A 21,914-nucleotide genomic window follows, 5' to 3' on the forward strand; every position below is an offset into this window, starting at 1 on the left:
TACACCAAGAGCAATTACACTCAGTATGCACTTTGTACATTTTGTCCATGTAACATGTGTCATCAGTAACTGATGGCACTAACTATTGGCACATTCATTTTTTTCCATAACATTTAAAATTCAGAGCAACTGGTAAGACATACATTATTTTTAATGATGAATAATGATTTTTTTTAAAAAAAACTTTTAAAGTAGTTTCTTTTTCCCTCTTGAAAGAATTTCTTCTCCTATTGCATATCTCAGGAAGTGGTCCTTTCTGACTTTATAAATAGATGATGAATTAGAAGTATAGGACAAATGATTAATGTTACCAGAGTGGAGAATAGAAGCTAAAATTATATTTAACTCCTTCATTCTCCAAATGTATATAAAGGAAGAAAAGAAAGTCTACATTATTGTGTGTTTCCTTGTTTGTTTATTATTTTAATTTATATAGCAATAATCACCCTTGTATATAGCCATAACCACCCATTTCAAATGTATGACTGGATGGCTTGCAACAATTAAAAACAATACAAAAAACTCAAAATACCATATTAAAATATATAAAAACCATATAACATAATCCACAGCCAAGGTATAAAAACAGTCAACACAACTGTGACTAGTAGACAGGTTTTACTTCATAGCCAGATTCCCTAGCTCAGTGATGGCTAACCTTTTCCGGACCAAGTGCCCAAAGCACATGCCGAAACCCCCAAAATGCAATGCGTGCACACACCTCTGCATGCACCCTGCCTCCCTATGCATGCATGCGTGCCCCACATATGCCACACATACACGCCCCCCGCACACATCCCGCCCCTCAGTGCATACGTGGCAGAGACCTGAAGACCAGCTGACCAGCGGGAGGCATGCATGTGCAGCAGAGCTGAACTGGGGCGATGGCTCGCGTGCCATCAGAGAGGGTACTGCATGCCACGTCTGGCAAACATGCTGGTGGCTCAGCACCAGGGCCTGGTGGCTCAGCAGACTGATAGCATTGTGATTAACACCAGCTGTCTGCAATTACTGTAAGTTCGAATCTCACCAGGCTCAACATTGACTCAGCCTTCCATCCTTTCTAAGGTAGGTAAATTGAGGACCCAGTTTGTGGGGGCAATAAGCTGACTTTGTATAAATATACAAAAGTATGAAGGCTATTGCTTAATGCATTGTAAGCCACCCTGAGTCTCCGGAGAAGGGTGGCATATAAATCAAATTTTAAAAAAAATATGCCACAGGTTCGCCATCACGGCCCTGACTGGTGACTTTAAGGCTTTATGAAAGACTAAGGGGAGTGGGGGGTGGAAGGGGAGGCAATCTGATATCCAGTGGGATGATGTTCCAAATACTGAAGAACACACTCTGTGATTTAGAAAGCATTTTGTTAATTTAAGAAATCGGGTAGCTTTTTCATAATTTATTTCCAATTACATTAGATTCCAAATATTGGTCAATAAAGACAAGCATGAAATTGTGTGTTTGTGTAAAAGCAAACATCCAAGTGTATATGTGTCTTTCCTGGATCTTTTATTATGCTGTATTCTGAATTTTGTAGTATTTTAGCCAGTGCATTTTGCCATTCCATTAAAAAAAGGAATGTATTTTAAAAAGAAAAGAAACTTCCCCAATACTATTGATCTGCCAGAGAAATTACTGCACAACTTCAAAGCTTGGTAAGCAGAGAAGGCATTGCAACACAAAATTAAACACAGACAAGGAAAGTCTACAGTTAGTGAAAGTAATACAAATAAGCAAGAGTTATATATTCAATATCATGGTCAATATCATAGTTTACTATATCTTAGGCAAGTAATTTTTTTTTCATGGCATCTTATTCTTCATCCATAATATGTTCAGAATTTATTGGTTTACCTTCATACAGTACTGTGACTCTAAAGATTAAGCTAACTGAAGCTATAAATTACAAAGCAATAGTAATTTGTGTGTCTTGATTCAATATTCATGTCATTATTGATTTCCTAACTTCTTTGGATGTCAGAGCCAATCCTTTGAACTTAGAAGCAACAGGAAACTAGCTGCATGCAATCTTAAGTATTGATAGAATGTGTTCTTGATGGCACATTCCTATCAAGGGGGGATGCTAGCATATTTCATGTCAGCTGGAGTCTCCAGCCTATATTCTAAGGTTGGGAGGTAGCAGTGGAATTAATTATTCAGTCTGAATATGAATAAGTTTGTGCAAGTAAAAACTCAACTAGTCATCAACTACTGAATTTGAATTGAGTAATAAACTTAGAAACATCATAAAGATCTATTAGAAGAGAATATATATATTTCAGTGTTCAAGTGTGGAATCCTTGATGTTCTCTGAACTTGGTTGTTTGCTTGTAGATGTTTCATTACCTTACTAGGTAATATCATCAGTGCCAGTGAGTGTGGAGTTTTTTCCTGTTTATATACTACAGCTTGCCCTGCCATTTGAGGTGTGCTTTATGCTTGGTAGATCCTTGATTAGAGTATTGTTTTCTGCTTGCTTTTTTTTTTGCCTGACATTAATTGCTGCTTATCTCAATGTTGAATCTAAAGAGGAGATGTTCTGGTCTTCTTATTTCCTTTTTAGCTTTTTATTGTCTCCTTTGAATTTCTGTATGAACGTGGTTTATCTCTAGGTGTCCATTGATGGCTGAGTTGTCTGAATGCCAAACAAAGCTTCCTAGCATTTTTGGATTTCCTTGGACTAGCATGCTCACAATTTCCCAGTTGAAAATATCATTACCCTGTCTCTCTGTTGTGACATAAAGTTTTCATCATGTCTTTTGACTACTAGTTGACATTCATGGTTGTGTTCTGCTAATCTTCTGCCTGTTGTAGTGGCTGTTGCATTTCTTATACTGTATGTTGTAGATTAGGGGTGTCAAACTGACAGCCCACGGGCCAGATGTGTCACATGCAAGCCACAGCCACCTCAGCCCCGTGAGGAGCAATGTGATGCTGCGAGTTTGACACCCATGTTGTAGATTATTCCGCTTCTTCACACACACAGATACACACCTTGGACTATTGGATTTTTTTTTTTAACATGAAAACCTTCAGTGGTCTTTTAAAAAGTTCATGTATGCAAGAGCATTATTCTATTTACATTACAATGAGTCATGTAACATTTATTTTCACAAGAGCATGTAGGGCTTAGTTTTCTTTCTTTTTTCCTTTCTTTTCTTTTTTTTCCCTAAGGCCAGGAAAGGACTTCGTACATTTCCTTTTTGGGGGGTTGAGTAAAAGTTTGGTAGGTCTGGTCCCATCTATAAATCTTCAAAACATTGGAAGCAGAGTTGATAATACTAACAAGATCCTTTATTACAATTTACAAATGTAAAGAGCACTAAAAATAGGCTCTTTACCCCAACATCTGAAATAATTCCCTATAGTATAGTTCCAATGAGCTGCGGTAGCACAGTGGTTAGAACGCAGTACTGCAGGCTACTTCTGCTGATCACCGGCTGCCAGCAGTTTGGCAGATCAGATCTCACCAGGCTCAAGTTTGACTCAGCCTTCCATCCTTCCAAGGTGGGTAAAATGAGGACCCAGATTGTTGGGGGCAATATGCTGACTCTGTAAACCGCTTAGAGAGGTAAAAGCGTTATATAAGCGTTATATAAGTCTAAGTGCTATTGCTGTTGCTATAGTCAGACAGGAATGAGAAAAGCGTTATATAAGCGTTATATAAGTCTAAGTGCTATTGCTGTTGCTATAGTCAGACAGGAATGAGAGCAATTGTAAAGGTCATAAAAAGTGCTTTTCAAAAGAGAAAAAAGAATACATTTTTTAAAAAAATTCTGGTCTGGTATATCATGTCAGAGAAATTATCTTGAATATGTAAAGGCATTTCAAATGAAATGTTAATAAAAATAAGGGACATTTTATAATGCTTGGTGGATATGTAAAAAAATTTAAAAAATGGATTCAGATGCATTCTTTGATACTGAAGATTTTAAGGATTAATATTGAACTGAAGCTAGAATGCTTCCTTATAAGACTAATGAATAAACAGAAAAAAAACATGGAAGAGTACTTAAACACATGATTACTGTGGTGAAATCATTGTGTGCACAATTAGAAAGATCCACCATGGAAAAATGGTTGGTAAAATTGTCAGATCTTTTTGAGACCAAGAAACTAACTTCTTTAATTACCAAAAAAGATACTATCAACATTTATTGGTGACTAGAAACTTCTTGTGGGCTTTTTGTATAAAAATGAAAAAAAATGAACTTGTGACTTATGGTTTTCATGATTAAATAGGGTATATTATAGAAAGAAAAGTATGATGTAACTTTACAAAGAGGGATTAAATGTAATTGTACTTTTATTTTATTTTTTAAAATAATTTTTATTGAGTATTTTACATTTTAAAAACCAAACACATAATAACAAAAGAAAACAAGAGGGGAAAAAAACAAAAACACATACACTTACATCAAACATTAAAATACAATACTAACAACAGATATATACAATTTTATAACTTTCTGCATCGACTTTTGTCTTTACTCTTAACTTTTATCTTCCCGCTCCTTCTCTTTATTTTTAAATATTCATAATTAACCGTTTTGTTAGCAGGATCATTATTTACATTTATATCCAGTATGTTAATATCAAATTTCACTTTATACTCTTATTTCTTAATTTGATTTCTGTTTTCATATGTAGAACTTCTTCCACACTTTGTAATAATCCGAGTCATCTCTTTCTTTAATCTCCATCATTAATTTGTACATTTTGGCGCATTCGAGGATTTTTTTTATTATTGTTTCTTCCGATGGTGTATTGGTCGACTTCCACAATTCTGGCCGCCGTTAGAATATGCAATATAATATAATACAGACTTTTTTCCATTTTTCTATCAATCATTCCTAGGAGGAACATCTCCAGTTTAAAATCCATCTTTTGGAGTGTAATCTCTTCCAACCACCCTTTAATTTTATACCAAAATTTCCTCACTTTAGGGCACATCCACCACATGTGGTAGTATGTCCCTAGTTTGTGACCACATCTCCAACATTGGGGTGATAGGTTGGGGTACATTTTTGCCAATCTTGCTGGTACTAAATGCCACCTATAAAACATTTGCCACTTCTCTGGTAGTAATTGTACTTTTAACTTACTGGTTAATATATTTTTTATTTCTACTTTTCTTTAACTTTTTCTTTTCTTTTTTTGCACTTTTTGCTTTTATTTTTTTCTTCCTATATTACATTGTATTAATTTTTTTATTGTCCTTAAAAGGTTTTAATAACTACACATATAAAAGATTCGGAAGGTAGTTTTTAAAAAAAGTGACAATAAGTTTTTCTAACAACAGAATCTTCTTCAGTTCATGGTTCTGGTTTCTTGTGATCACAAACAATATAAAGTTAACATGCAGTAAAATCCTAGCCAATTGATATAAGAACCCAGTTTAAAAGTAACAAGCTTGGCTTCGAAGTCATTAGAGAAATTTATCATCATATATAAATTATTATAAATCTGGAAAGATCAAATTGTTCTTATTTGGGCAAACAGCAACTATAGGAAACAGTAAATTATTGCTGAACCTTTATGTACCTGCTATCCAGAATGCTCCAGTCCCTTTGCAATTGCTTGCTTCACAGCAGGGTATAATCTTCTAACTATGTAATAGATTTTCTATCCTGCCATTATTACAGATTTAGCACACTATAATGTTTCTGTAAACCATATGTCATGCAGTCCGTCTGTAGGCATACAGACATATATCTGTTATATGAGATACAGATACAGATACAGATTTTATACAGAGATACATACAAGGGTTATAGATGAGTCTTCTGAGATTTCAAAGAAAGCCTAATAAATTCAACCCAATCTTCAGCCAACGTAGATTGGTGCTATTCTTGCATCTGGCTACTTATTCACTTTGCCTTCAGGCCAATCGTGCATCTGGCTACTTCTGTTTCCCTACAGCGCTCGATGCTATACTTAGCAGGCATACTTCCTTAGCAATGGTAATTGCTACAGAAATTTTAGAAGTCAGAATCCAATTACCCTCATTTTCAATTGACATTGCTTTTACACCAAAGTGCCCATATACTTAGTCATGCTTAATTACTAAAGTGATAAATGCTTAAATTTATATATATCTGAAATCTTGCCATCTGTCAGAAACAGGGGTTCTTTCAAGCACACAGAACAATTTTGCAGTCTATTACTAGCATTCCAGAAACACTATATGTCCTCTAAAGCATTTTCTTATCAATAGCGAGTATATAAAGAATGTTCTTTAGCATTAAAACAAATTCTGGGAATCTTGCTTAACTTTCATTTAAATTAAACTTTATTTCAGTGGAGGTTGATTAATATACATAGATTCAAATTAGAGATATTCAAAGCTGAAAAGATATAGGGAAAGCTTAGTCTAAATACTTTGCTTAAATTTCTCTTCCAATTTTTCCAAAGAAACTTCTGGTTTTGTTTTGTTTTTCATTTTGGTTTACTTTATTCTCAAAGTAGGAAACAATTTTTGAGAACATTTTATTATGTCATAGGATAATGCTGATTTTTTTTTCTTTTGAAAATTAATTGGCAGTAACAGGAGACATTTGAAAAAGCCAAATGCAATGTCTCTACTTACAAAGATTGGAATTGTGGAAGCCATGGTATTCCCTGTGACATTCAATGTAAGCAAAAGTTGGACTTTACAGAAACAGGCTAGGAAGAGTTTGTTTGTTTTGTTTTGTTTTTATTGGATTTATATACCGCCCTACTCCCAAAGAACTCAGGGCGGTGAATAGCCACAGAATAAAACACATAAATACAAAAATTTAAAATAGAATAAAAATGAATTAAATAATTTGGCTGAGACAAATTTAAAATACCCAATAATTTAAAAACAAATTAAAATTTACATTTAAAAGGGGAAAAGATTAAGGCCAAGCCAGCTTGATGAAATAAAAAAATCTTGAGCACACAACGGAAGGTGCACAGATCCGGGATTCTCCGTATCTCCAGGGGGAGCTCGTTTCAGATCGTAGGTGCCCACACAGAGAAAGCTCTCCCCCTAGGGGCCGCCAGTCAACATTGTTTGGCCAATGGCACCCGGAGGAGCCCCTCTCTTTGGGAGCGTACTGGCCGGTGGAAGGCTATTGGTGGTAGTAGATGGTCCCGTAAATAACCAGGTCCTTGATGCCTTTGAATTTTGGTGTTGAATAAGATTCTTGTGAACACTATGGACAGCCAAGAAAACAAACAGAAGAATTGTTGAACAAATCAAGGCAGAGTAAAGGCACACTCAAATGACCACGCTCAAATTATCCTACTTCAAATGCATTGTGTGCAAACCTAGCTCCCTAGAGAAAGTTCTAATGCTGGGAAAGTTGGAAGGAAAGAGAAGAGGGTGACCAACAGCAAGGTGGTTAGACTCAGTTACACTGGAAATGAGTGCACTAATGGCAATCTTGAAAGAAAAGGTTGGGGATATATTATCATGAAGAAAATCTATGTGGTTGCTAGGAGTTGAAAATTTCCTGCTGAAACATACTAAATCAAAGGGAGATGTGGGCCACTCCTGCCATTTCCAGAGAGAAAAGTCAATGGAATCACTTTATTTAAAAGCCTTTGGAACATGAAGGTAGCACTATAAGTGTGCATGTTTCTGTGTTTGTGTCTATGTGTGACATCTAAATACTGCAAAAGTTTTATTTTCAGAGAACTGCATCACTTCAGATATGAAGCAGAAAAGCTAGTTCAGAGGGCGTGAACATGCCCACCTATCACAATCTTCTTAAAAAGATATATCTTTTCACAAGCTTCTGTCGTCGCTTCGTGATTCCAGCAAAATATTCATTTTTTCCTCAGATTACGCAGTTACTGTGCACCTTTCTTAAGGAAGTGCTAACTGCATATGTTACCTATAAATAATGAAACCTTTTAATTAGTAGAATCATAGTAAAGCTCTATTTGTGCATGGGGAACCCTTCAAGTTACTCATTTGGATATAAATTACAATAACATTGAACATGAGAAATCTTTTGTAAACATCCACAAGCAAGAGAGATCTGAGATACCAAGGATCAAAGCTGGCACACTGAGGACACAAGGTTTCAAACCAGGGGTAAGTCCTACTTACCTTTACTACCGGTTTGCATCGTGCCTACACCTGCGCAGATCACTTATGATGACGTCCGGGTCAGTGGACGGAGCCTCCTTCCGGTTTTACTATCGGTAAAACCGGAACTGTTTCAAACTATTTATCTAGTACCATGCTTTCTACACATTCCTATACTCTATTGTACATCCTTGATCATACAATTACAGGAACTGAGTTTGTCAGAAAATGTAACAGTAGCTGTAGCACTCTTTTTTTTAAAAAAAGTACAAATTAACAAAAATTCCAAATGTTTCTTGAAAACTGAGAACTGGCGTTTTTATTTATACTTCTAAGCATACTTTGGAAAATATTCCCAAAGTTTTTCTGAAGCAAATTTAACAAGGCTTGGCTATATCAATTTTCCAATTTAAGCCTACGTTTGTACTTTTTATATTTTGGCTTATAGAATATTAGTTCCTAGTATATACAAGATTATTTGTTTGACTAAATAACTACAATCATTATGAATGTCATTTACTTCCAAGATAAATTGCAATATAACCTGAAAATCTCTGTCATTTCTGTATGTTTAAGGAAAACATATCTCTAGAAAAATAACAAGTTCACAATCTATATTGCCAACAGTCAAAATATGTCTTTCACTAATACAGCAATCATGATATTGTTTGATAGAGATGATTTAGTTTGGTTTATATTTTAGTCAAAACTGGATATTCTAACTCAAGAATCTAATGAGTTTTCTCTTTGAAAAGAATATAACTGGGCGGTTTTTCACCACATGGCAGAGCAAGAGAACAATACTGAAATAAAAACAGTCTTTACACTTAATTATGTTTAATTAATACACTTTAAAATATACTTGAGAAATAATCATGTTTTCTCTTTTTCTCACTTTTTTCTATGTTTTCATTGTTTTTTTAGCTTTCCTCATTTGCAGATTCTAATATGAAGAAATTTAGCAGTTATAGGCATTCTGTCATAGAAATGAAATTACTCTGACTAGTTTTGCCCTACATTATTTTATCACCTCTTTAAATAGCAAGATAGTGCTATAGATAGTACTGTTATATAAAGACAGGAACAAAGTGAAGAAACAGCCCTTCAGTAGTCATATGCAATTCCCAAACTAAAGTTATTCACTCCTGCTGATAATTTGAGGATACAAATGTTTAAGGGAGAGCTTTATTCTCTTGTGCATCATCAGTCAAAATCTCTACAGGATTTTCAACTGAAGAATATGCCCAAGGAGTAAGGCCATCCATTCACTTGGTGAATCACTTCCTTCATTTCTATTCCTCCTCAGTTTTACTCATCTTATTTATTTTCATGCTTAATATTTTTAAATACCAAGTCCTTACTCTCTATATATTTCTCACATCTTTTTTATATCTTAAATTTAAATTATTAATTAATTTTCAATCATAATAAATCTGTTGCTACAAAAACAGAAAGATATAGGATCTAGTAGTATCATGTAAGCTGAGCCTAGGTATATTTACTCAGAAGTAAACTTTACTTATATTTACTACTAAGCAACTGTACATAGAATTATAGCCTTGATTTTTGTAAGCATAAATTGTTACAATAGAGTTTGTAAGAAACTGTTCAAATTTCTACAGAATTCCTTCATTTATGTTTTTGACTGGGGTGACTGGGAAATAATCTGGGAAATAATCATTGGCAGTAGAAATACAACGTAGTGTTGCCAGGTGTCAACTATTTGAGCAGACAGTCAGCTTTTTTCACATTATGTTCACTATTTTTTTTCACAAAATAGTGGACATTTTTTTTATTCAAAAGCTTTATGATGAAATTAAAATGTAATTTAATATTTTACATATTATTATAATATATTTGATGTTTTGAATTGTAAGTAAAGTTTTGAAGTGATTATTTTAATACGTGTTAAAATGTTTGTAAGAAAATATATAATTTAATTGTAAAAATTTTTTTAAATTTTTTTACTACTTAACACCCCCCCCCCCCGCTTGTCCGCTATTTTTTGGAAGCAGACCTGGCAACCCTAATACAAGAGCCTTTTTGGTGTAGTGGTTATAGCATTGGGCTAGAAACTGGGAAACAGTATTTTCTAGTTTTTCCTTAGCACCAGACCAGTCACTCTATCTCAGTCCTAGGAAGAAGGTAATAGCAAACCACTTCTGAAATCTTGCAAAAAAAAAAAAAAAACAGTCAAAAACTAACCCAAAAGAACAACATAATAATGATGGTAGTAGGTTTCTACAGAAGGCTTTCAGTCTATCCATAGACATAGATGTTCTCTATTCACTGTGATTGACTTTTGTCTTGTAGACATTAATGCAGGCAGGTACTGGTGAAATGGTCAGGCACATCAGTAAATAGTTTTAATGCATGGCATGATATATTAAATGCCACGCTAATGTTCTGCTTTTGCAAACACAGCCTTTTTCCCACAAGACATTATTGTTACCGTTGTAACTTTAAGCAACCAGTCCTTGCTTTTTCCTATACAGACATGACAGTTAGCTCTTACAAATTGCCGTGGAAGTTTATTTTAATCATCATTTATCATTACATCCACCACCATCATAATTGCATGCAAAACGTATGCTCAATAACCACCAATTTTCATTGAAAGTTAAGAAATATTAAATGAAAATTGTGATGGTTTAGTCATAACAGAGGAGTAAACAATATCAGTTAAATCTGTGGATGTATCCCCCTCCAGTCCTATACATATAGCTTAACTAATCATGTTAAGCAAGTGATTGAAACTAGATTATATCTAAAAGTTAAAAGTAATTTTCTGATAACATTTGTTTCTGTGCTACAAAAATAACTTCTTAACCTAATTTGTTCCAAGACACATTCTCTCTCCCACTAAATATTTTAAGTTATCCTTTTTAAATAAATAAATGGAAACATGGCATGCTGCAAAGCAAAACATTATATTTACATACATTCCCATCAGAATGATTGGCAGTATCAACAAAATGGGTATTTTGTGAGCGACCATGTCTGCTATGATAGATATTCAGGGAACAGGTAAGTCAATCATGTTAGCATTGTATAAATTCACTTGCCATATTACTAATGGACATGCTGTTTGGAATGCAGTAGTCATAATCCAAAATATAAAGAAAAGAGACATGTCAGTTTTAACCCACTAGTGTTTTTTGGTTTTGTTTTGTTTTTTATGCGTTAAATCAGGAAGGAATGGTGAAAAAAATGGAAAGTTTTTAATGTTTGAACAGACAGTTTTTCCATACTAATTTTAAATATTAGAGACAATGTTATAAGCTTATTGTTTTAAAGAAGACCCTAAATATAATAAGCATACCTGATGGATATTGATATCCAGCTGAATATGGTAATTAAGGCACTGTACCTCTAAGGAAGCAAGAAATGTATTATGGACCGTGTGTTATTCAGCATGGTAGATAGAGTAACAATGGAAACAATAATGGAAACAGTAATGGAAACAAAACTCCCAAAGAAATTGAGTATAATCAAAATATTCAGGATACTAAGAAATTGATAATGCAAGAGAAATACACACTGCAAAAATGTTGTTGTATTTGAGGATTTCAGGTATAAAACATATAAAACTAAAATTGCTAGACAGATTAAATTACATCTAAGAACAGTTGATTTTGGAATTAACCAAAGAAAAAACTATTTTGAATTTAATTCTAGATGATGCCCCGATATAATGCAAGATAGAAACATGGTTTCATTTGACCCTGGAAACAGGGTCAAATATAATATAGTCCAAAGATGAATCTTTATAAAATGAAGAAGAAGAAAGAAAAGAAGAGGTTTACCTTGAAAACCAAAGTTGCAGAGCAAAAAATCTTGAAAATCACAATATCATATTCTGTGTTAGAATTAGTGCAACCATGGCAACTAGAGGTTAAGGTGAGTTCTTCTTATGGGTTAAAGAGTTACTGGCTAAAGAGCATAAAGAAAAGAACAGAAAGATATGAACAGTTCTGACACTGCAAAAATGTAAACAGCAGTGATCTTCTCACCAAAGATTTATATTAGAACCAGTGATTTTTCACTTGTTGCTAAAGAACAGAACTCAGAGATTAGCAGAAAGGTATCTGGGTTTCTAATTATTTGGGGTGGGATTGTAAAAAAAAAAAGGAATATAATAATGTGATATAATCAATTAATTCCATATCATCTTTGATTGCTTGCTGTAAACAAGTATTATGTCAATTCTTAGAAGGTAAGAGTAACATGTGGCAGTCATGTGAAATCCTGTACTTGGATGAATGATATAATGTAAAACACCAGTATCTGAAAGATAAGAAAATGGAGACCATGCCATATGTAGCATTCTAACAGTGTTTGAAGAATGTTATTCCATCTCCTCTCCATTGTCAGTTAAACAGGTGAGCAGAAGCAGAGTTTTGTTGGAAGACATGATACAAATGCCTGCTGTGGGGAAAAGCATCAAAGCTTAGGGGGTGCCAACATCATCCATCTTTCCGAATCCTTCTAAAAATGTAAATCTTTAAAGTGGTAGGAAGTGGATCAGTCTCTGTGGCCTATAGTGCCATATGAACTTAAGTCAACAAGGAACTAGCCAAAATGAAGGGTATCTCATTGAAGTAAATTTGCTTGAGTTTTATTTAAACGCAGAAGCAGCTTATTTAGACATCGTATTAAGTTTTGTGAATAGCTGAAAGTTAAAACGAGGTTTGTAACTAGATCTGAGATTTGCAAGAATGCTTATATCTGCTATGAAGATTTCCATGTTTGTTGTTGTTCAGAATAATTATAGTTATTAAAAGCTGAAGCAGAAGTCTTCTTGCCTTTGTCTAACTGCATGGATTTTATAAATCTTACTTTCTTTGACAGTCGACAGCATAATGGTTCTGGACAATGCCAAATAATCACCTGCATACTTACTGAGACTTGGTACAGACTCTTTAGAAGTGAGACAAGGAAAAAGCAATTTACTTTACTTTTCTCTGAACAGCAACAACTGGAAGAGGGAAAACAGCATATCTGAAAGTGTGAAAGAGAGGAAAGATAAATCTTGTTAGTGAAACCCTTTTTCTAATATCTTTCATCTTTCCATTCTGTGTTTTCAGTCTATTTTATCTAGTTTTCACAGTAGTGTTGCCTAATTGTGGACATTCAAACAGAAGCAAATACTCAGTCTTTGATTCTACAATTCTTTGATTATCCAGAATATATATATATCGGGTGTTTGTACGTAGGTCTTTGGTTATTCGGGTCTTCTCCCACGTAAAATTGGAAGTGTCTTGGCGACGTTTCGACGAAGTCTCATTCGTCATCTTCAGGCTGGTGTTCTCGGCTTCGTGCTTCCAGGAGCAATGTGAGATCACAGCTGTCTCTTCCTTTTAACTGCTACTGGGGGTGTGAGCTGATTGGGTAGGAACTTGGCTGTGTTCTGATTGGGTGGAGGTGTGTTCTGATTGGTTAGGGGCTTGGCTGTGCTCTGATTGGATGAGGGGTTGGTTGTGCTCTGATTGGCTGGGGGTGTGTTCTGTTTGGGTGGGGGCTTGGTTGTGCTCAGCTTAGTCTGAGTTGCAGGGGGATTTGAGCTGGTGAGCTGCGTTGTTGTTGTTTGGCTTCGTGTTTGTGGCCGTGCGAGCTCTTCATGGTGGGTGTCAGTCTGCTTCATGTATGGATTGGAGGGGTTTAAAGTGGCTAATGATGCAGCTGCGGTCTGGCATCTGGTCCTTGGTCGTGGCTCATTATCAGTGTGGGTTTGAGTCTGCTTTCTGCGTGGATGTGTGGTGGTGACATCCTGTGTGGCTCTCGTGAGTGTGGGTCTGGTGTCATTCGTCGTGTTAGGGACTCGTTTGTCAATAAGGGCGGGTTTCCAAATGGCTGGTAGGCGGGAGGTATCGTCTCGTTTGTTCATGCTGTGTGGGCGTTTTTCTATCTTGATGGCTTCTCTGATTATTCTGTTGTTAAAGTGTTCAGTTTTGGCGATAGTTCTGGTCTTTTTAAAGTCAATATCATGTCCTGTGGCTTTAAGGTGTTGGACCAGGGAAGAAGTTGGTTCCTCTTTTCTGACTGAGTTCTTGTGTTCTTCTATGCGTGCACTTATTCGTCTGTTGGTTTGTCCGATGTATGTGGTGGGGCAGGCGGTGCATGGGATTTCATATACTCCTTGATTTTCTAACTCAATTTTGACTTTGGGGTTCCTTAGGATGGTGGATATTTTTCGGTTTGTGCAGAATGCTGTCTTGATGTTATGTTTGTGGAGGATTTTGCTTATTCTGTCTGTGGTGCCTTTTATGTATGGGAGGAAGGCTTTGCCGTTTTCTTGTTCTCTGTCTTGGATTTTAGTGGGGGTTTCTTTTTGGATTAGGTTGGTGATCTTATTTCTTTGGAATCCATTGGATGTTAATATGTTAGTGAGAGTGTGTAGTTCGGTTTTTAGGTGTTGTTCGTCAGCTAAGCGTTTTGTTCTGGAAATGAGTGTCTTGGCTACAGAGTTGATCTGGGCAGGGTGGTGGTGTGAGAGTGCGTGCAGATAGCGGTTTGTGTGTGTTTTCTTCTGGTAGATAGTTTCCATGTTTCCATGGAAACAGAAGCGAACAACCAACTTCCCTTCCTGGATGTCTTAGTCTACAGAAAATCCAATGGCTCCCTAGGACACACTATCTACCACGTCGCCAAGACACTTCCAATTTTACGTGGGAGAAGACCCGAATAACCAAAGACCTACATATATATATATATATATATATATATATATATATATATATATATATATATATATATATATATATATATATATATATATATATATATATCAAATGATGCAGTAGAGGGGAAATTGGTACTTGATTAAAAATGTTATATTTGTATATTCTCCCAGATGTTGATATTGGTTTTTTTCCAGGGGTGAAATCCAGCAGGTTCTGACAGGTTCTGGAGAATCAGTAGCGGAAATTTTGAGCAGTTTAGAGAACTGGTGGTGGAAATTTTGAGTAGTTTGGAGAACCAGCAATACCACCTCTGGCTGGCCCCAGAGTAGGGTGGGAATGGAGATTTTGCAGTATCCTTCCCCCAGGAGTGGGGAGGGAATGGGAATTTTGCAGTATCCTTCCCCTGCCATGCCCACCAAGCCATGCCCACAGAACTGGTAGTAAAAAAAATTGGATTTCACCACTGGTTTTTTCTTCTTCCTTCTTATCTTTGCAATGGCTCTGATCATATGGATATTGATCTTTAAAATAACCATGACTTACTCAGTTTTCTAGGGAAGAGGATTTATACAACACAGAGATCTATTTTATGTACTAAGCCTGCTGAGTTTGACATTCTAGGTTAAGATGCAGTTTCCTAAATAACCTACTACTTGATAAGATAGAAAAATGTGGGTTAGACAGCATCACCACCAGATGTGGTGGCTGGCTGACCAACCGCATTCAGCATGTGGTCCTCAATGGAACTACATCAACATGGAGAGAAGTATGCAGTGGGGTACCCCAGGCCTCTGTTTTAGGCCCAGAACTCTTCAACATCTTCATCAATGATTTGGACAAGGAGATAGATGGGGAAACTCATCAAATTTGCAGACAACACCAAGCTGGCAAGAATAGCCAACTTTCCAGAAGATAAGCTTAATGAAAAATGAAATTCAATGGTGAAAAGAATAAGGTTCTACATTTAGGCACAAAAAACAAAATGCACAGGTACAGTATATGTGGTACCTTGCTCAATAGTAGTAACTGTGAGAGGGATCTTGGAGTCCTAGCGGACAATAATTTAAATGTGAGCCAGCAGTGTGCTGCAGCTGCCAAAACAGCCAACACAGTTCTAGGCTGCATAAACAGAGGGATAGAATCAAGATCATGTGAAGTGTTAATACCACTTTATAATGCCTTGCTAAGGCCACACTTGGAATATTGCATCCAGTTTTGGTCACCATGATGTAAAAAAGATGTTGAGACTCTAGAAAGAGTGCAGAGAAGAGCAACAAAGATGAGGGTATGGAGACTAAAACATATAAAGAACGGTTTCTGGAATTGGGTATGTCTAGTTTAATGAAAAGAAGGAGTAGGGATAACATGATAGCAGTGTTCCAATATCTCAGGGATTGCCACAAAGAAGAGGGAGTCAAGTTATCCTCCAAAGCACCTGAGGGCAGGACAAGAAGCAATGGATGACAGAACAATTAATCAGTGGAACAACTTGCCTCTAGAAGTTGTAAATGCTCCAACACTGGAAGTTTTAAAGAAAAGATTGAACAACCATTTGTCTGAAATGGTGTAGGGTTTCCTGCCTAAGCAGGGGGTTGGACATGAAGACCTCCAAGGTCCCTTCCAACTCTGTTATTCTATTCTATCTGTTAGAGCATTTCTTGTTCAGTGTATCATGAAAACACAGCCTAGATCGACTAGAAAACTCAGATCTGAATCTAACATTATAAGACTAGGTTTCGCCTTCCATGCAAAAAAATCATTTTCCAAGAAACAAATGCTATGGAGAAAATTAAGACATAGGGGAGAAAAGGGAACATCACATGTCAATACTGAGGGGTTATAACATTATAAAAACTCTGCCAAATTTGTCATTAGCTAATATCAAAGAGTAAGAACCCTCTGCATCTCTTTGCTGTGTTACATTTTTTACAGCCCAGAATATTACTTCTAATAATAATATCCATATGCTAAATATACTGTTAATTGGGGAAAATATCTTTGCAGACTATGCTTACTAGTTTGTGAATGGATGACAGGGAGAGGGTTGATAGTACATTGCAACTTCTGTGCTCTCAAAGGCCATTTCTTTTTGTCTTCACAAGACAGGTTAAACAGAGAGGACCTGGTTCGTCTCATACAGCTTTACTGTATTACAATTGTTCTGTTACAAATATCCCATCAGCAAAGGGAAGTTATGTATCTCAATGAATGTGTTTGACAAACAGACAAACTTCTGTTCAGGTTCATATGCGGGCATATGAACATGGAAAAACCATTCGTTTCACATTTGGAGAGGTACTGCTGCTCATTCAGAAAACATTGAACAAGATGACGCAGTTACCTGGCTCTTTAACAATACAGTTGGGTAGCTCTTTTCACATGTTTTCCTTTTCCATAATTTCTCCAGAATTGTCTTTCAGTTACATCTTCTGTAGACTCTAAAACCTAGGTAGGTAAGGTAGGCAGGCAGGAAATTTCTTAAAGTTAAGCCTTGAGCTTTTGGAATCAACAGAAAATTAAACCTTGATGCAATGTTCCATTTTTTTTTTAACCAACCCATTTTAATGTTCTCCATCTTTGAAAGAAAATGCCTTTCCAGATTGTGAACAATTGTTTTTAAATAGTTCTTTTATTATTTTTGGTCATGTAAATTCCTAAGGATTTAACCTTTTTAGAAATGAAATTCATTTGCTTTAGAGTACTTATCCATTTGATCTCTTAATCAGTTTCTATTTGAAATTTGCTATGAACTATCCATATTTTGCCTGTGCAGTTTGATAAACAATCTGCAGTTACAAATTCCAATACAACTTTGCTTGATTCATTTTTTTTTCCTATTTCTTTTGTTATCCTCTGTGTCTGGTACATCAATAGTTGGGACACTGTTCAGTTTTTTTCTTAAATAAAAAAAAAAGCTTATAAATCAACCTAGCAGATAAATTTCTCTTTTTATGTTAACACTTACTAACAATTTTCACCAGTCAGCTTGTCTCCCTTTGTTCTCTCCAAACGTATTTATTATCTGATATATGAATGCTGTATATGGGGCTCCCCTTGAAGAGCATTTGGAGGCTCCAACTGGTCCAGAATGCAGCTGCGCGGGTGATTATGGGTACAACCCGTTGCGCTCATGTAACACCTCTCCTGCGCGAGCTGCACTGGCTTCCAGTGGTCTTCCGGGTCTGATTCAAGGTGTTGGTTACCACCTTTAAAGCACTCCATGACTCAGGACCTGGGTACTTACGAGACCACCTTCTGCCACCGATAGCCTCCCACCGATCAGTTCGCTCCCACAGAAAGGGACTCCTCAGGGTGCCGTCGGCCAAACTATATCGGCCGGTGACACCCAGGGGAAGAGCCTTCTCTGTGGAAACTCCTGCCCTTTGGAACGAACTGCCCCCGGAAATATGCACAATCTGCTGGTTCGAATCTCTCCAAGGCTCAAGGTTGACTCAGCCTTCCATCCTTTCTAAGGTAGGTGAAATGAGGACCCAGTTTGTGGGGGCAATAAGCTGACTTTGTATAAATATACAAAAGTATGAAGGCTATTACTTAACACATTGTAAGCCGCCCTGAGTCTCCGGAGAAGGGCGGCATATAAATCAAATTTAAAAAAAAAAAATCTCTGACCTCCAAGTTTTTCGCTGTGCCCTCAAGATCTTCCTCTTCCAACAGGCAGGGCTATCTTTGTAAAGGTGTTTTAAATTCGGAGTTTTAAATTTTGGGGTTTTTAATGAATCTTGGCCGTAAATGTAATAATTTTAATAATTTTTAAATTTAATTGGGATTTGTATTGTGTTTTTTACCTGGCTGTGCACCACCCTGAGTCCTTCGGGAGATGGGCGGTATAGAAATAAAATTTTATATATATATATGAAGAATTTCAAACTAATTTATTTTTATTGGCATAAAATAGTATAGTTCCATTTTCTGTATTACCCATTTCAGCAGCTAAGTAGCTCCTGGCATCATGGTGTCATTCATTAACTACCCAATTGCAATATTAGAAAAGAATCACACAGTACAACTTTGAATAGTCAGTCACTACTGTCAGAAATTGCCCAACTTACTGTCTGGATATCTTTTCTGTGAGAAAATCTTAATCATTGATTCAGATGTTGAGAGCCACAGAAATAGCAAATAAGTTTGCTTTTGTTAAATCAGTGGCATATGAAGAGCTGATTTTAAAAAAAACATTAGTGAAACTGTATAATTATCATTACATTGGTTATCTACTTGGCCCTGTGTTGATTTAAGTATGAACATGGATATTTGCATTCATATTCGAAAGGAAAGTGAAACAGCTGCAGTATTGGAATACAAGCACACTGTACAGCCTTCTATAAAATCTGGATTTACAACTTCAACAAAAGTTCCCACTGAGCTATCACCTTTGTAAATGTTCAAGTTTTGACTAGGAAGGTACATCCAGCAGGTTCTGACAGGTTCTGGAGAACCAGTAGCGGAAATTTTGAGTCATTCAGAGAACCGGCAAATACCACCTCTGGCTGGCCCCAGAGTTGGGTGGGAATGGAGATTTTGCAATATCCTTCCCAAAGGAGTGGGGAGGGAATGGGGATTTTTTATATTTTTTTTATTATTTTTGATTTATATGCCGCCCTTCTCCGGAGACTCAGGGCGGCTTACAAGGCGTTAAGCAATAGCCTTCATACTTTTGTATATTTTATACAAAGTCAGCTTATTGCCCCCCTTATTGGTCCTCATTTTACCTACCTTAGAAAGGATGGAAGGCTGAATCAACCTTGAGCCTGGTGAGATTCGAACTCGCAGTAATTACAGGCAGCTGGAAGCTAAATACTACCTTTTAACAGCAGCATTAGTCTGCTGCGCCACTCAGGCTCCTCGCTTTTTTGCAGTATCCTTCCCCTGGAGTGGGGTGAGAATGGAGATTTTGCCACCAAGCCACGCCCACCAAGCCACACCATGTCCAGAGAACTGGTAGTAAAAAAACTTTGGATTTCACCACTGGGTACATCATATTTGAACCAATCCTGAATCCAGATGCAAAGCAGCATAATCTGGAGAATACCTTGTGGGGTCTTAAGTAAAGTAGGAGAAACCTTTTTTTTATTTATTTATACCTGTTCAGACAATAACTTGTATATCTCTGGAACTCTGATGTCCCATAACAACAAACCTAAAAAATCTGTTCTCTCATGTTGCTAATGGGTCAGATGGAAAAGGTCATGATGGAGAGTTAAGTTTTTTAAAAAGGTAATGAATGAGAGTATTAAGTAGCTGGCAAGTTTCTCTTCAAATCAGAAACTAACAATAAGACAAATGAAATGAATTCACTGTAAACATCTAGAAAGATTTTTATAGAAAGTAAGTCTACAAATTTTCTGGAGAAATCATCTAATTTATTTCTTATTTTGTTAAATATGGAAATTGGACCATTTCTGAGTCACTCCAGGAGTAAAGAATATAATTTTAGAAAATCTTTATCTTGCACACAGTGAAGTGGATTTTATGATTACATTTGGGAGTGAAATTAAAACTCAAGATTGGCTTTACAGATAATATAACATCTTTGCTATGTAATACAATATTTTAAGCATAAAGCTTTTAGGCCAAAAAAGAAGCCAAAAGAATTTAGCACAAGAAGCTGTGCGCGTGCACATGTGCAGAAACCACGCATGCGCTGAAGCAGCGCATACACACATGCTCACATTTTCGGTGAACCGGTGGTGGAATTATTTTAAACTCGCCACTAGATTCTTTGTTGTTAACCATCTTGCTATATCTGACCAAAATATGGTGGCTGTACCATCTGATATTCTCTTTTTTAAAAGAGATTAGTACAGATCAAGAAATAATCTGCTTGAAAACTTGGATAAAATCTATAGCCACATTATCTTTATATTTTATGTAAATTGGTGTTGCTTTCCTTTCCTTTTAAATTCATTATAATTGAACAGATTCTTGCCACAGAAGAATTAACCAGCCAGAAAACATGGTACATGTGCTGGATTTTTTCAGGTAACTTTTTCATATCGATCATAATGAAAATTGCCTCATAAAAATGCAGTCCTTTAGCTATCTTAAATAAGAAACAAACTCTTTACAAATGCAATCCAGTTTCTCATCATAACTGGAGTCTGGAGAATTATTAGGAAAACTCCCATTCAGACAAGGAGAGGTCTTGAGAAGGAGAAGGAGAATTTCTGCCCTGGTTTCATTTAATGACAGCTGGCCAATCCTTTGAAGCCACACATCCATCCATAGATTTAATTGACTTTATATTGGATGGCATTCAGGATTTACAGAGTTGTTTTCCTCGTAAGAAAAAAATGAATAAAATTACTATCGCAAGGGGAAAAAATAAGTACCTATCTAATCAACAAACAGAAAAAAAAAAGGGGGGGGGAATGGTTTCCAAGGAGCTACTATGTAAGAAGATAAATAATGGCAAATACAGATAATAGGAGCCAGAAGTTCTGCAATGGTTTAAAATTGACTGAAGAGGTCATATTGCCCAATTCAGAAAAAAAGGTATCCTTGAAACATCCATATTCTTTACTTAAAGATCACTCTGAGAGCCTCATTATTCCCCCTACATTAAAAAAAGGTTGTGTGTTATGTTAATTTATTCTGCAATAATTGAATCTTGTACTATCTAAATGCCAATGCGATTATTTTTTTTGCTTTAAAGTTATGTTGGGAAAATAGCATTGCCCTTCAATATGTTATTAACAGTTTAAAATATAAACAGTATGTGTGAAATAGCACAGTATGGTGTCCTTAGTTCTGATGCACAGAGTGTAGCTTCTGTAATCCTTCTGGTGTTAAGGGAAGAGATCTAGAGATAGAACAACCTGGAATAGTACAATTTGGAATGGATGATGGTTTTACTCATGATGCACATTATTTTGCACCAGTCTGATCTCATCTCTTCCTCTGCATTGAGTATAGCAGCATAGCTGTTAGCACTTCAACTTGTCACAGATCTGCATGCCTAGCCCTAAAGACTGGGTTACAACTAAAAGTATTTAAAGTAGCACTTTTTGCTGTCCTGAAATGGAGTTAGGCTTTTATGAATATACCAAGTGGACCTTGGCCAAGCATCCACCCCGTCATCCCTTTGGCATACCAAAACATTTCTTATGTCAAGTTCCAGAGCCGAGGTGGCGCAGTGGTTAGAGTGC

The 21,914-nt window shown here is 36.2% G+C and overlaps 1 protein-coding gene across 2 annotated transcripts in view; it reads left to right on the forward strand.

Moving 5' to 3' along the window:
- The window catches only part of LSAMP (limbic system associated membrane protein), a 609,585-nt gene that overhangs the window by 479,905 nt on the left and 107,766 nt on the right, over window positions 1-21,914 (forward strand). The gene's annotated exons all lie outside the window — the stretch shown is intronic.

Source organism: Pantherophis guttatus, chromosome 5 (genome assembly GCF_059756535.1).
Source record: "Pantherophis guttatus breed Tessera chromosome 5, ASM5975653v1, whole genome shotgun sequence".
In the NCBI taxonomy this organism is placed as follows: Eukaryota; Metazoa; Chordata; class Lepidosauria; order Squamata; family Colubridae; genus Pantherophis; species Pantherophis guttatus.